Here is a 16,245-nt window from a genome sequence, read left to right as displayed (position 1 = left end):
GACTGCAAAAAGCAGATCTGGAGGCTGCCTCACTTTCAAGTAAACAACTATAAACTACACCTCAAAATCAGAGTGTGTGTCCCCCAGGGTTTACTCCATGATTCTGTGCAGGCTAAACAGTGACCTACAAAGATATCCAGGTCTAATCCCCAGAATCTGTAAATGCTGCCGTGTATGGCAAGAGAGACTTTGCTGTGGGCTCAGATTTAGGCTCTTGATGGGAGATTATCTGGGATTATCCAGCTGGGCCCTAAATGCAGTCACAAGTGCCCTTATAAGAGGGAGACAGAGGGAGCTCTGACACAGAGGAGAAGGAATGTGACCACTCAAGCAAGATGCTCTGTGGCTGGCTTTTGAAATGGAGGAAGAGGCCTTGGGCCAAGGAATGCAAAGAATTCAGTTCTTGAAACTGAAAAAGGCCAGGAATGGATTCTCCCCAAGAACTTCCAAAGGGAGCCTAGCCTTGCCAACACCCCGCTTTTGGCCCAGTGAAACTGATTTCCGGCTTCTGGCCCACCAAGTTCATTAATAATAATTTGTTATGGCAGTCATAGGAAACAAATGCAGATTTCTTTGGCTGTTTTGATCAAAAGAGATTTCTAGGCATTTTGATATGGCCAGTGGGGTGATGGCCATTTGATAAGAGTCAAGATTCTGGCCCAGAAGAAGGCGAGAGGGAGTGTGTACTGATATTCTGGGACAAAAATTTGCTTGTAAATCTGGGGGGTTAGGGGGGCCCTCTGGGGAACACCACTGTACAGGGGTGAGGGAAGCAGGCTGGGCAGAGGGGGGAGTTGTACTTTGGGGCAGTAGCACAGAGGCCCCAGCATTCCCACAGGGAGCTCTGGAGTTGGGGTGGCCCTGCAAACATGTCCTGAATTGAGCAAAAGGGCCAATGCTTTGTACCCCCAACAATGACCAGCCATCAGACGCAGGTTGTTGTAATCTTGAGTGATTATCAAAAGGTAATCCCTGGGGAGGAACTCATCTACCGCCAACACTGCTCATACCTCCGGCAGGATGTGCCTTGGTCCTGAGGTGAAGATCGGAGCAGCATGCGTGGCATCTGCTGGTCCATTAGAGCAGCCCCCACCCAGCACAGGTTTATCTGATTAAGCCCCTGGTGCAGAGACGCACAGGAAAGTTTCCTATAGAGCCTGGACTCAGACCATTCCTTCAGAGACGGTCCAAATCCTGTCTGTGATTCTTTGAGAAGCTTGCTGAAAGCAGCTCAGGGACACTTCGAGCAAAGAGGCTGACATAACTCTGAGTGCTTTGGTCTTGGACTGAGATTTGAAAATAAATCTCCCCATGGAATATTTGGAAAGCCTTCTGAGAAAGCCCCTGAATAAATACCGTCACCCCTTGCGCCATTGGTCACAATTGTTTTGGCCTGGTTTTCTGGGACTCGCACTGTGTCCTGGCTGATAAATGAAGCCATGTGGAAAGCACGGGGAGCCCAGGGCCAAACCCTGTCCCCGCCATCACACCACACCGGGCACCAGCCAGCTCTGGCTTCACATACCAAGGCCCGAGGCTCCAGGACAAAGCGGAGTTGAGGTTGATTTGCTGTGAGCCTGCCCTCTGGAAAGACCTGCTGTCAGAACAACCTTAAACAAGCCGCAGGCCTTTGATTCCAGCTTTTGTTGCTCTACATCCTGCTAAAAGGGCCTGACTGCACTCATCTGCTTAAGTACTGCCCTGAGCATAATTTAGTGGTACTTTAGTGACTTGGAACCAGTCAAGGGCTCAGAGGTATCACTCCGAACTGACTGTGGTGTCTGAAAGTCTGGGGTCTGGTCTTACTTCTGACACTTCTGACCTTGGATAAAACACTGCTCTCTGCACCTCTTCCCACTCCCCCTCCCCAAACAGAATGTGGCACAAAATTATCTCTAAGGTCCTGTCTCATCTTCATGCTCAGGGAATCTGTCTCCTCCTATGGGCATGGAGGTTGCAGAGAATGACGTGCATTTGTACAGATGCTGGCACATGCAAAAATCTGAGAATTTGGGAGCAAATTCCTGCCATCAGGTTTCTTTCAAATGGATGAATATATGAATATTTCATGTTGACTTGCATCGGCTGCTTTTGCTCAAAATCAGCAGCTCAGTATTTACTTTCATCACCGAAATGGACTCCTGTCATCAGCCTGTGAATTTTCCAGGGGCTTGTGCATGAGTGGCCATTACATTTTCTTTTTTAATCCACAGGATTATTTTAGTTTAGTGGAGTGGCAGAATAGAAAGCCAGCTAACTTATTTGTCAGAATGTTTGCATTGCAATTGGTGCCAATGACTCACCTTGTGACATTGGCAAGTCATTTAATCCCACTGAGCTGCTGACAGCGAAGCTGGTCAAGGTCAACCCTGCCTCTTTCACGTGGTAACTGCAAATATCAAATGAAATGGAGCTCAGAAGAGAACTCTGGAACCCTTATCAAAATTTAAGCAATTACTATTATTCCATTAACACCTTCAAAGCCACACGACAGAAATCTCTTTCGTCAGTTGCCTTTGTTTAGGATAAACCTTTCCTCTTTAAAGGAGAGGTTTTTAGTCAGTGTTATCAGAATATAAACAGAGCACAAGATTTACTTTGCCAGCTTCTGAGGTTCCCAAGAGAATGATTCCCAGCAGTGAAAGTTGCTAAAATGGTTTGTGAGGTCACCTGCTCTTAGCAACTGAGATTGGTGGGGAAGGAACTAGCTCCGAATCCACCCAGAGGACGGATGCTCACGCTTGGCCCTCCAGCTGTAAGAGCAATTGCTTATGCAGCCTGCAGCGCCCAGAGCCACATTGCAATAGGCAGTTCTATTGGCGCCTTCAGAGCACACATTTGTCAAGTGGCTCTTCTAGTTATGAGAAAGACTGCAAATGTGAATATGGTCACAATACAACAGTCACGATCCTTCAGACTTGAAAGCATGATTCCTTCCAGTTTGCAGCAAGGTCACAGAGCAACACTTCACCTGCTCTCTTCTCGCCAAGATGGACTCTGAGAAAAACCCTACAAGTGAAAAGACAACTCCAGCAAAAGGTATCATGGCCATAAATGCGGCACAATGCTGCGTCTAGATCTGAAAACATCTTGAATCAACTGCCGTTCAAAAGGACTATTGCAAAATATGTCACTGCAAGGCAATGATGGCCGATTTCCTAATCTCACTGTAAACTTTCAAGAACCTAGATAAAGCAGTGGTGAAGGCAATACGAACTGTGCCAAGATTAGAATGACTTACAGAAGCTCTCCTTTTATTGACATTTACTGATTCTCCATTTTCCTCTTTGCACCCGTGGGAAACACTGATGCTCAGTGCTGGTGTCTGGGTGGGGACAAGCATGGGCAGGATGAGGGCTGGGCAGAGTCGGGGCAGATTGGCAGGTGGCCTAAACTCAGAGTGAGAGGAAACTCTGGGGGCACGGGGTCTGTTGTTATAGAAACCAGGGTCTTCCTGGGTGCACACAGGCAGGGGCAACAGGTCTCTGGGAACACAAAGCAGATAGTCAGGCCTGGAACGGGGTGGTAGGATTCAGTGCCAGCTGACAGGCAGACCCACGCACAGTGCACCTGAGTGTGACGGCAGAGCACAGGTGAGGGGCTGGCACTCCTCTGCTGGGTTGCAGGCCTGTCTTCCTTCCTCCAGGCAGATATTGGCTGCCAGGTGTATCCTGCTCGGTCCTCAGCCAGGCAGAACTTTGCAGGTGCTTGTGATTACAGAGCCAGCAAACGTTAGGTCCTCTGGGAGGTTCTTAATGGCCCTAATGTCAGTTCCCGGTAGGTTTCTTTTTACCTTCAGCCAATTAACTAGCGTTTCACATGATTTAAGGTAAAACTTGGAGCCACTTGAGTTACCTTCCTCTCTCCTGGTCTGGATTTCACAAACATGCAGACACATACATGCAGCTACACAGAGTAACACAAATACACACAATAAACCAGACACACACTTGAACACAGTCACATTCTCCTAAACCCACTGTCATGGGCCCCCCTACACAGACACATTTCTGAGGTTAGAGAAAACTTGTACTTCAGAGGATAGGGCTTAGCTTTGTTTAAACATCGTGGCTGGCAAGGGATGTTTGTTTCAGAATTGAGAGGTTGCCAAGTTCACAGGAATTTGGGTTTGAAGTAATGAAGCTCCCGCCCTATTTAGAATAGCTGGGATGCCTCGGTTATTGTTGTTTGTTTTTTAACTGCCCAGAGATTTGTCTTGGTGTGTGGTTTTAGAATAACTCTGCCAGGGACTCGGCGTTTGATGCCTGCTCACTCACTCATTTTTCCAGGCTTGAAGAGAGGTGTGTAGCATGGCATACAGGAATAAATCTGCCCAGGGTGGCCATCCTGAAGGTGAACCCCTTCTTGCTCTGTGCCCTGGGCCAAGAATCTTGACCTCAGTTGTAAGACTCTCCCTGCCCAAACACCTCATGTTAGAAATACCCAATATGGTTCTTTAACCCACGACCTTATAAATGGCCAACTGAGAATGATTGACTCCAGTTATGAAGTGAGAAGGATGTGCAGTTTGTTACACAGTCTCAAAGTCATCCATAATAGACAGCCTAATTACGGAATCAATTTCCACATTCTTTTTCACCAAAGATTTGTCTGTGTATCTCTATCTGATTCTGTTCAGATCTTTTTTCTTTTCATTGTCTCAGTTCTTGCCTATGTGGTGCCCTCTTCAGTGTCCTTTACCATTGAAATTCTAAGATTGTTTATGTTGATAGAGTAGAGAGATTGCTGTGTGTGTGTGTGTTAATCGCTCAGTCATGTCTGACTCTTTGCAACCCCAGGGACTATAGCTCGCCAGGCTCCTCTGTCCATGGAATTCTCCAGGCAAGAACACTGGAGTGAGTAGGTTGCCACTTCTTTCTTCAGATTGCTGTATTTACCTTAATTCTTCGTTTTCTCCCAAGCACACTGGAAAACTCATTTCCTAGCCTCCCAAGCAATGGGAACCATTCACTGGGCCTTGGTGATGACATCACCTCTGTGATCACCAGGAGTACAGTCCCCCAACCCCGCCCCATACAGCCACTATCTCACCATGGCAGAGGTAGGTGTAAGGTTGGAGGCTAGCTTGTTACAGCACTCAGAACAGACTCTTTCATAGACCAAGGTTAGAAATACTAACTTTGAAGAATTCGTTACTGTGTCTACTATGGCTCAAAGATTAGCCTGAGTAAATTCCTTGTTGACCAAATATATACACACAGTTACTGCATCGGTACAATGGGTATTGTTTGGTGACCCCAGAATGGCTTGCAGTGCTGGAGTTGTTCTTTTCCATGCCACCCTGTGCTGCATTGCATGGCAAGGGTTTTGAGTAGCTCATAGCATTTTCGTGCACATAATATGAAAAAGTGTTTCCTGTGGTGCAAAATCAAAATTCATTCCCCTCTGGTTCCTCCTGGGTAGTGGTATCAACCAAAGCTCAGACTTACCTTTTATTCCTGAGAGATCCTCTCTGTTCATCTTCAGCATAAGGGAGCATCAGGGCAAAGTTATAAGCAGTGAGGCAGTCATTGGCCAACTATAAACTGAGACCTCTCCCAAGCCCAGTATGTTCAGAACACTTCCTTTATTGCTGAGAGCTGGATAAACAGGACAATATAGATTAGTGAAAAGGCACAGAGTTAGGTTATTGAGCTGGGTCATTTATTTTTTTTATGTGGACTTTTTAAAGGTCTTTATTGAATTTGTTACAATATTGCTTCTTTTTTTTTTTTTTTTTTTTTTTGCCAGAGGCATGTAGGATCTTAGCTTCCAGACCAGGGATAGAACCCATATCCCCCTGCACTGGAAGATGAAGTCTTAACCACTGGACTCCAGGGAAGTCCCTATTATTATTTTGAGCCTGAATCTTAATCCAGACTCTTCCACTAACTTGCTGGGTGACATCAAACTAGCTGCAATTTCACTTGGCCTCTATTCTTTTGTTTTCTTACCTGTCATAGCATGTAGTCATTTTCTCTGGATAACTTAATGGGGTTCTTGAATTATTACAGAACAAAACAGATAACATATATAGAAATATGAGGAAATTATATTGGGGAAAATGTAAGGAATTATTTAAGGAAAACACCTGTATAGTCAGGCAGTTATAGACTGACCAGACTGCTGTCAGAAAAAGTTTCTCTTTGAAAATAGACATTATTTCTTGGGGTTCACTTGATGGTTTTCCCACGTTATTACACATACAGAAGTGTGGTGCATTGGTTTATGAGTGGGATACATATCATCACTTTTCTGGCTAGCTTGTCAGATTAGAGATCTTACTCAGTTCCAGTGTCTATTGAAGAGTACTAAAAGTTAAGGACTTCCCTGGTGGTACAGTGGGTAAGAATCCACCTGCCAATGCAGGGCACGTGGGTTCGATCCCTGGTCTGGGAAGGTTCTACAGGCCACAGAATGCAGAGCATGTGGGTTCGATCCCCGGTCTGGGAAGGTTCTACAGGCCACAGAATGCAGGGCACGTGGGTTCCATCCCCGGTCTGGGAAGGTTCTACAGGCCACAGAATGCAGGGCACATGGGTTCGATCCCCAGTCTGGGAAGGTTCTACAGGCCACAGAATGCAGGGCACGTGGGTTCGATCCCTGGTCCGGGAAGGTTCTACAGGCCACAGAGCGCCTAAGCCTGTGCGCCACAGATGCTGCTCGTACTGCAGCTACTGAAGCCCATGGACCGGAGCCTGCGCTCTGCAGCAAGAGAAGCCACTGCAGCGAGAAGCCTGTGCTCTGCAGCAGAGTTGTCCCCTCTCACCACTACTAGAGAAAGCCCGAGTACAGCAACGAAGACCCAGTGGAACCAGAAGAAAATTAATTAATTTTAAAAAGAGTATTAGAGGTAAGTTTGCCTATGTTAAAAACGATTAAAACCATGGTTAGATAATTCCATGTTTGGGAATTTACTCTTAGCAACCCCATGGACTGCAGCCTACCAGGCTCCTCCGTCCATGGGATTTTCCAGGCAAGAGTACTGGAGTGGGGTGCCATTGCCTTCTCCGAGATACAGGTGAGAAACAAAACATATTAGAGGTTCATTAGTGTTTGGGATAGTAAAAGGGTAGAAACATCTAGATTTGCACTCTAAAGGAGGACTAATTAAATCAACTGTGAGCCATCCATGCATGGCAAAATAGGTACCTATGAATGCTGGAACTCTGATATGCTGATCTGAAATGTTCCTCAAGAAATTTCATTAAGCTGAAAAAGCAAACTGTAGAACAGTGTAAGTTTGATACCATTTGTGTAAAAATATATATATATTTTTTAAGTATTTGCTTGTGTCTGCATAAAATATCTCTGAAAGAATACCAAAACGCTGGTATTTATTGTTTGCCTCTGGAGAAGAAAATGAATTGGCTCAAAAAGACAGAAGAGGTGCCATTTCATTTTTTAAATTTAAAATCTTGTGAATATATTAACTGTTCAAAATAAAGCAAAACAAAAACCAGGATTAGATTCACTTTGTCCATTTGTTTGCTTTACCACGGTAAAAACATACATAACTAAAATTTACCATTTTAATCATTTTTTAGTGAATGGTTCAGTGGTTTTAAATACATTTATATTGTTGTGGAACCATCACCGTCATGTCCAGAACTTTTAGATCCAGTTCACTTTTAATTCAGAGCTGCTGTACATTTCCATAAAGGACAAGAAACTTGTATTTCTTCCCCAGGAACAGAAAGCATCAGTGGAAGGTTTTTCTGAAGACTTTCCAACTCTTCACTCCTTCTCCCCAAGGGTAGATGAATGAATAAGCTGATTGATGATTTGGGAGAAGACTGAAATTCAGCTTACTCTGGATATTCTCTTTCACAGTAGCCTGCCTCAGGACATGCACATTTGCTGCTCCACTGAGAAGTAAACTCCCTTAGGTAGACCTTGCCCCTCCCCAAGAAGGCCTGCAGTTGGGTGAGGCTCAGAAAGATATGTCTTAATTTGTCTGAGACTGGTTTTTACCAATCAGCCTTCTAGAAAAGGAGTTGGCTGCAAAGATCTCAGGAAGCAATTTACAGCCCCCGGCTGAAAGCAGCCAGTCCTAGGTAATCTCTAGGCTTGGATGCAGCCTCCAGAACAGGCCAGGAGAAAGGTCCTGAATCCTGGGATGAGCCATGCTGCTCCAGCTGCAGAGGCAAAGCCTGGACCCACCCCTCCCCCACACCCAAGAGCCAGTTATACAAGGGGAGGGGCCGGAGCCAGGGTTCTCCTATACTAGAAACTTGTGTGGTACTCTGACCACCAAATACTCCAGAGGATGGCTTGGTGTTTTCTTAATAGTGTAAATGAAAGTGTTAGTCGCTCAGGAGTGTCCAACTCTTTGTGACCCTATGGACAGAGGAGCCTGGTGGACAGTAGCCCTCCAGGCTCCTCTGTCCATGGAATTCTCTAGGTAAGAATACTGGAGTAGGTAGGCATTCTCTTCTCCAGGGGATCTTCCTGACCCAGGGATAAAACCCAGGTCTCTTGCGTTGCAGGCAGATTCTCAACCATATGAGTCACCAGGGAAGCCTGTTTCCTTAAAAAACATATCTTTATAAGTTCACAATCTAAGAGTCAGGGTCTGTTTCCTGGAATCTGACATCTGGCTCCACTGATCATGCCTAGAAGGCAGAGGACAGTGAGCACTGACACGTATTCTACTGCTTCTGTCTCTGTGTTTTCCTCCGAGGAATACTGCCCCTGCAGGGCTGGTGTGTCTGCTGTCTGATCATTTGCCGTCATTTGGATGCAACATCCAAGTCAGTGCTGGTGACAATAGGCTGATATTTTCGTATTTTGACCCCTATGTCTAAATCTCTATCCATTTCAAATTTGGAAAAGGGATATGGAATTGCTTTATATGACCTACTTAAACCCTAACACTTTTTATTAAATTGCTAAAGTATGATTTTGGCCACTGGCTTCTGTAGAATCTCTCCCAGTTATTTCAGAGAATTCCTTGTAGGGTGTCTGATGTCTCATGTCTAATAACATCCTTGCAAAACCACCAAGCTCCCACCACTGCTGCCCATGGTCCCCAGGGATTGCTGTGCTGTGGCGCATGGCAGTTTTCGTATAATGCTTTCATCACCCTGGCCTCTGAGAAAGGCCCTATTCTGCCCTTCCTCATTAGGACCCAAACACGTCCCAGTGCATTCTTCTTTCCCCACTACCTTGCTTAGGCTGAACTTAACTTAAGGCTAGGGGAAGCACGGGAAGAAGACTGAGACTTTCCTCAACCTGCAGGGACTAAGAGATATGGTTTCTCTGAATATACAGGCTGATATACTGAGTTATAGTTGTTTAAAATTTGACCTGCCTACAAAACAGTCATCACACCCATCTGTGGAAGTACTCAAAGCATGCAGACCCATCACCCAAGTCCCAGTGAATGAAAGGAATTTCTCCTCTTCTCTAGTCTAAGATCAACCTTCCCAATCTTTATTTCCTGTTCTAGGATCTAGCTCTTCCCTGGGTGATTGACAGCAATGATATTCATTCCTTTCAAGAGAAACATAGCTTTCCTCTGCAGGAGGATTTCTGGACAACCACATCCTAATACAGTACTCTTATAATAGTACTTTCTGGGCTAATCGATCTTCATTGATATGATGGGCAGGAGACAGACGTTCAGACCAGGTTAAATCCTGCCAAACTCAAACCAGTCCCCTTGGTAAGGTGAAGTCATTTTCCACTCACCATTCCCACCCTTCTGCCTTTGGCCTCCTATGAACATTGCCTGAACAAGAACACATCCATCCAAGTAGAACACAAGCATCTGCCAGTGAGTGTAAGAAACCATTTTTCTGAGGGAAATATCTGCAGAGATGCAACTCTTTCTGCACCCTCAGCAGTAACCTGTTCCCTTGTCTTACAGAGGAGCTTAGCCTCTGGAGTTAATACCATCTTCATTTTAGAGAGCCACACACTTTACATTTTTGTAGTATAAAGACCCATTCAGATGGCTTCCCAAGAAACAGAAGTCTGTACTTTTTTAAGTTTCTACTTTTTGAGTGACATGAAACTAGTAGTGGTTTTAAAATTTCAGTTTTTTCAGGTTGTGTTCATTAAGCCTTCAAGTAGAAGTCTCAACCTGGGCACCACATACATGCTGCTAATTTCAGCTGGAATCCAAACTCCTCAGCACAACCTTCAAGGCACAGCACACGTGGGCCTCTCTCACCAACACACATGAATGTATCTCCCCATTGTCTCAAACATGCATATCTCTGCCCAAGTTGGGGAAAAGTCTTCCTAGAAGATGCTACACTTACATCTTTATTCATGCCACACTCCCATGGAAAATCCTCCTGATCACTCATATCCTCCCTGCCCCACATCATTGGGTGAAGTCTTTTACTTCATTTGATGAAGTGTATTTCTACGTTTGGATTTCTCTAAGACTGCTCCCATTCATCCACCCACCCACCTATCCAACAGGAGTGCCTCAGGGGCCTACTTGTGCCAGATGCCATATTAGCTCTATAGGGTTTCTGGAAATGGGTATCACAGGCTCATCCCTCAAAGAGCTTACAATTTTGTAGAAAAGTATACAAGCAGCAGGCCACCCCTGTGGCTCAGCAGTAAAGAACCTGCCTGCCAATGCAGGAGACATGGGTTTGATCCCCGGGTTGGGAAGATTCCCTGGAGAAGGAAATGGCAACCCATTCTGGTATTCTTGTCTGGACAGTCCTTTGGACAGATGAACCTGGCGGGCTATAGTCCATGGGTTCACAAAAGAGTCAGACACGACTGAGTGACTAAACAACAACAACAGTACAAACAGCAAAGCCGTGTTGCTTTTCCACTCAAGAGCTATTTACGTTTCTTTTTTCACCTCAAATCTTCAACACTTTTTCTCTTGTCCCTCATCCCCAATAGTCAGAAGAGAAGAGCTGTTCTCTGACTCCAAATGTCCATGCTGTACAGAGAAAATAGATGCGATCCGATGAGGACACCTCAGTGTGCAGCACCAGATCCATCCTCAACCTGCATTGGTAACCACACTCTCCACCATCCCTCTGTCCTGGCTCTCACTTAAGCTAAATGTTTCCATCTGGACCCAGATTCCTCAGCAATTATCCCCATTCTTTCCTGCATCATCAAGTTTCCTTTCTACTGGTTCATTCCCATCCACACACAAATATGCCTGAATATCACACATTTAAAGTGAAAATCCAACTACATTCCTTTGGGCCCATACTCCTCTAGCTACTGGCCTTCTTCTGCTCCCACCACACCTACACTCTTTAAGAAGGATGTCTCCAGGCATCGCCATTGCTTCCTCATCATCCACACTCTCCCAAACTCTCCACACCCAGTTGTTCTTTATCCACCACTTTAGGGAAATTACTCTTGTCAGAGTTACCAGTGGCCAAAGCCCTGGGCCAGCTCCATCTTTGTCTTTCTTGGCCTCACAGCAGGGTTTGGCCTGACTGACCTCCCCATTTCCATGGAGTCATTTCCTCCAGGCCTCTGGGCTCCCACTTTCCTGGCTTCCCCGCTCAGCTATTGCTGCCAAGCCTCTTCTCTTGAGTCTTTTTTTTTTTTTAACTAACTATCTAAACGTTGATGACCCCAGAGTTCTGTCAGGAACCTGCTTCTCTTCCATCTCTATAAACTCCTTCCCCAGCTAATTTCATAGACTCTTGGGTTTTAAATACCAACTGTGCACTAATTATGCTCAATCTGATGTCTCCAACCCAGAACTCTTGAGCTCTAGAACTATTGATTCCACTGTCTAGCTCCATTTGGATGTCTAATGGTCATTTCTAACTTAACCTAGGCTCATCCCTTCAAAAAAAAAAAAAAAAAACAAACCCACTACTGATAACCCATCCAATACCACAGCCCCCAAAACAACAACAATCTTCCGCTCCCTGCCAAGACTTCCCCATCTTGTAAGTGATGCCGCTAGCCAGGGGCAGGTTTTTTAGGCCTAAAGCTTAAATGATTTGCAGAGCCCTCTTTACATAAATAATACAAAATTAAAATACAAATTGAATGTGACAATAAATATTCATTTAGGCTGAGAAATAACAATGAATTGCAAATTTCAAAATGCTGACAAATACCATAATCATCGCAACATCAAGAAAGATCATGTAACATTTTATTAATTACCTTCCTGACACATTTCTATCATACTTCTTCCCTTAAATTTTGGCTGTGTGCTCTTTATAATCACCTCTTTGTGTAACAACAGTTTTATACTATTTTCTGTAGTGAGAAAGAACAGATCATTTCTCTTGCTAGGTTGATCAAAATTATTTAAATTACGGATAATTTTGAAATATTTACTTTACTTTCAAAACTCCTATTTGCTAATAGTTACAGAATTGCAAGGAGATCCAACCAGTCCATTCTGAAGGAGATCAGCCCTGGGATTTCTTTGGAAGGGCTGATGCTAAAGCTGAAGCTCCAGTCCTTTGGCCACCTCATGTGAAGAGTTGACTCATTGGAAAAGACTCTGATGCGGGGAGGGATTGGGGGCAGGAGGAGAAGGGGACGACAGAGGATGAGATGGATGGATGGCATCACTGACTCGATGGTCGTGAGTCTGGGTGAACTCCGGGAGTTGGTGATGGACAGGGAGGCCTGGCGTGCTGCGATTCATGGGGTCGCAAAGAGTCGGACAAGACTGAGCGACTGAACTGAACTGAACTGACAAAATATTCACTTAAAACTTGATAGGCATATACTTTGAACTAACAAGAACTGTGGCAATAAGAATTCCCCCTCAAAAATGGACCTAATTTTCAGAGATTTTATGTGGCAGATTTCATGCCTGGTACATGGATGGTGATTTGGAGCAAATAGCCATGAGTAGGATCCACATTATTGCTTTTCCAGGTAGATTTTCAGGCTGGCGTTCTTGGTCACTTAGTTGTTGTTCAGTCACTAAGTCATGTCCGACTCTTTGTGACCCCATGGACTGCAGCACACCATGCTTCCCTGTCCTTCAGGTCTCCTGGAGTTTGCTCGGATTTGTGTCCATTGAGTTGAGCCCCTTCATGGATCTTGTTGTGGCAAAGGGGCTTGCATAACTCAATGAATCTATGAGCCATGTCGTTCAGGGGCCACCCAAAACACACGGGTCATAGCGGCAAGTTCTGACAAAACACAGTCCACTGGAGAAGGGAATGGCAAACCACTTCAGTGTTCTCACCACAAGAACCCCATGAACAGTATGATAAGCCAAAAAAAAAAAAAAAAAAAAAGCAATCAGTGCCATGACACAGATAGCTGCCCAGCACCACTGGGTTCAAATTTTCTGATGTTGAAATATGTCCTAGACATAGTTAAGTAATCCCACTTAATAGAATTTATCCTACAGGTAGATTCTTTCCCTTTCTTTACAGTCTATATTCATCAGTAATTCCTGTAGGCCTTTTCTACAAAGTATTGTCCTAATTCACCGCCTCTTATAGCTCTATTCTTCCTCCCCTATCCTGAGACTCTGTTCTTCCCCTTGTGGACAGTTGCCTTAGTCTAAGGCCACCAGCTGTTTGCTGGTTTTATTCTTACTTCTGCGTCATCCACTGCCTCATATCTTAGTATCTGGAATGATCTCTCTAAAACACAGCTTAGCTCCTATCATTCCCCTGGTAAACTTCAAATGGCTATGGACTGCACTGAGAACAATAGGCAGCTCCCACAGGGGCCTACCCAACCTGGCCCTGCCCATTTCTCTGGCCTCACTTTGCTCCACACCTCCCCTGTCCACCGTGCTCCAGCCATACCAGCCTAATTCCTGCCACTCATGTGCACCCAAGCATAATCCCAGTGGGACCTGTGTACTTGCTGTTCCGCCTGCTTAGAACGTGCTTCCCCAGCTCTGCATGCTGCCTGTGCTTGTCCTTGGACTTCAGTGCAGTGGCACCTGTCACAAGGCCTCTCCCAGGGTCTTTCTCACACAGCACCCTCCCTCCAGAATTTTACCACTGGCTGCTTCTTTATAGTACTTTTTAGTAAGTTCCTATATTTTAATAAAATGTTTTCTTCTTCACTAGAACACTGACACTCAAACTGAGATGCCTATTTCATTTCTTAAGTTTAATAAGTACCTTTCTAAGGGATGAGGGTATAAAGAGTGAATTTTAAGGGCGCCTTTTTCCAGAGCCTTAATTTCCATGTGAGTATCGACCTGCAGAGGAGACAGCGTGCCCGTCCTTTTCCTGCCCCCATCACAATTGTGCTTCTCTGCTCTGTGTACCACTCACGCATCCTGAATCTCACAATGGGTGTAGAAGTCCAGAGCTTGAAAAAAGGGGCAACTGAAATTGATAGCTTTGAGCAAGTAAATGGCCTTAGTGATAGAATGTAAAGACTAATTTTTTAAATATTATGATGTCTAATGCTTTGCTTTCAGCTAAATTAAAGGAAGGCCAAGTAATTTTTTCAAAGATCACTAAAAATTATCTTAACATGGAACATTATGTGATTTTCTGAATATAACATAGCAGAACAGAATATACAGGAATCAAATATTTGAATATATAATGTTTGTTGCTGTTATTCAGTCATTAAGTCATTTCTGACTCTTTGTGACCCCATGGACTGTAGCACACCAGGCCTCCCTGTCCCTCACCATCTCCCAGAGTTTGCCCAAGTTCATGTCCATTGAGTCAGGGATGCTATCCAATCATCTCATCCTCTGCTGCCCTCTTCTCCTTTTGCCTTCAATATTTCCCAGCTAATATATTATATATATAACATATTATATAGTAATTGTATGTTATATTAATCATAAGAATATATATATGAGCTTAAAGTCCAAAAATATAAATAAATATGACTATAAATTAGAATATAATTGAGTTGAATTGAGAAAACAAAATTGTTTCCATTCCCATCTAATTGGTTATGTGAGCCAGGTTTATCAATGCTTATATTTATAAAAGCAAAAAGAAGCACTAGAACTTATGTTGAATCCTGTCTCATCCTACCAGTAAGTAATATTCATCCATGCATATACAAACTAGTGAAAAAAGTCCCATTGATCTCATCAAGAGGAACCTATTTCATAAAATGTTATTTCTTATGTTTAAGTATGTATTATAATTTGTAATACAGTTATGTTGTTTTGATCAATCACATATTAATATCTATTGTAATGAATAACTGAATCCAGTTGAAAATTTTAACACTAAGAATTTTATAGTCACAAGAATTAAAAAATTAATTTCAATTTACAAAATGTACTTGAAGATAAATATCAGCAAAAGACTTTCACATATAAAAATATATTACATTAGAATGAAATTCTATGGAGGAAATAGAGTGGAAATACAAACTGAGGGAAAGGAATACATTAAAATTTGTGCCTATTAGAGATGAACTTGTTTGCACATTAAAAAAATGGATAATGACCATATAAATAAAAAGAGTTGGTAGGACACTGCTGAGCTGCACCCTGCAGGCCTACAAGGCCTGCCCTTGCCCAGTTTCAAGATCAAAGAAAGAGCTTGCAGTTGGCAACAGAGACATCAGTGGTTTAGTGGAAAGCCGAGCTTACCCATCAGAAAGGTCCTGAAGCAACACTCCACTGTGTGCAGCTGATGGCAGGCAGGACATGGCAGCAGTCTTCACTCCCGCAGAGGAGGGGAAGGAATAAAGAGGTTACTAATTACAGGGGGAATTGACTTCAGGTGGGCTCACTAGTTACCACGGAAACCAGCAGAGGGGCACGCCCCTCACCGCCCCCTTGATAAGCACAGTCACCAGCTGGGGTCTGGGGCAAATAAGTGGGAAGGTCAGCTGTGTGCACAGGGTGCAGGGGGAGCAAGCACTGGTCAGGCAGGGGGTGTTCAGAGAGCAAGAGAGCCATCCTGAGCAGCCTGACCATACAGACACATACAATGCTAAAAACCTAGCTTCCAAGATTACATCCAGAGAGTGAAGTGTTGCTAGGGATGTTATAGACTTTTCCATCTCAACAGGAGCAGAAAACCTTTATTAGATACACTTCGAGGGTGCGATGATCATACATTCAACTCATATGTTGAGAAACATCTTCTGCCATCAAGCAGGGACTGCCTGGCTTTGAACTCCACCGTGCTAGCCACACAGTTAGTGCTGCAGGTCAAAACTTCAGCAAAGTAGTACCGCCTCACCCTGGTCAGAATGGCCATTGCCAAAAAGTACAAATAATAACTGCTGGAGAGAGTGTGGAGATAAAGGAACATTCCTACACTGTTGGTGGGAATGTAAACTAGTACAGCTTCTATAGAGAACAGTATGGAGGTTCCT

General features: G+C 44.2%; 1 long non-coding RNA gene across 2 annotated transcripts; it reads right to left on the bottom strand.

Annotated features, from left to right (window-relative positions):
* Positions 1 to 3,226: 3,226 nt before the first annotated feature.
* Positions 3,227 to 15,647, bottom strand: LOC123331360. 2 transcript variants are annotated; one of them, XR_006547942.1, is made up of 4 exons: positions 15,512 to 15,588; positions 7,153 to 7,225; positions 5,451 to 5,600; positions 3,227 to 3,707 (listed from the first exon to the last, which is right to left on the bottom strand). It is a non-coding gene; the product is annotated as an uncharacterized LOC123331360 (long non-coding RNA). The 2 variants fall into 2 exon arrangements; XR_006547941.1 differs by lacking the exon at positions 7,153 to 7,225 and having other exon boundaries at positions 15,512 to 15,647.
* Positions 15,648 to 16,245: the final 598 nt, after the last annotated feature.

This window comes from Bubalus bubalis, chromosome 23 (genome assembly GCF_019923935.1).
Source record: "Bubalus bubalis isolate 160015118507 breed Murrah chromosome 23, NDDB_SH_1, whole genome shotgun sequence".
NCBI lineage: Eukaryota > Metazoa > Chordata > Mammalia > Artiodactyla > Bovidae > Bubalus > Bubalus bubalis.
Note: the sequence above shows the minus strand (reverse complement) of the source record. Positions and strands in the feature narration are given on the sequence as shown.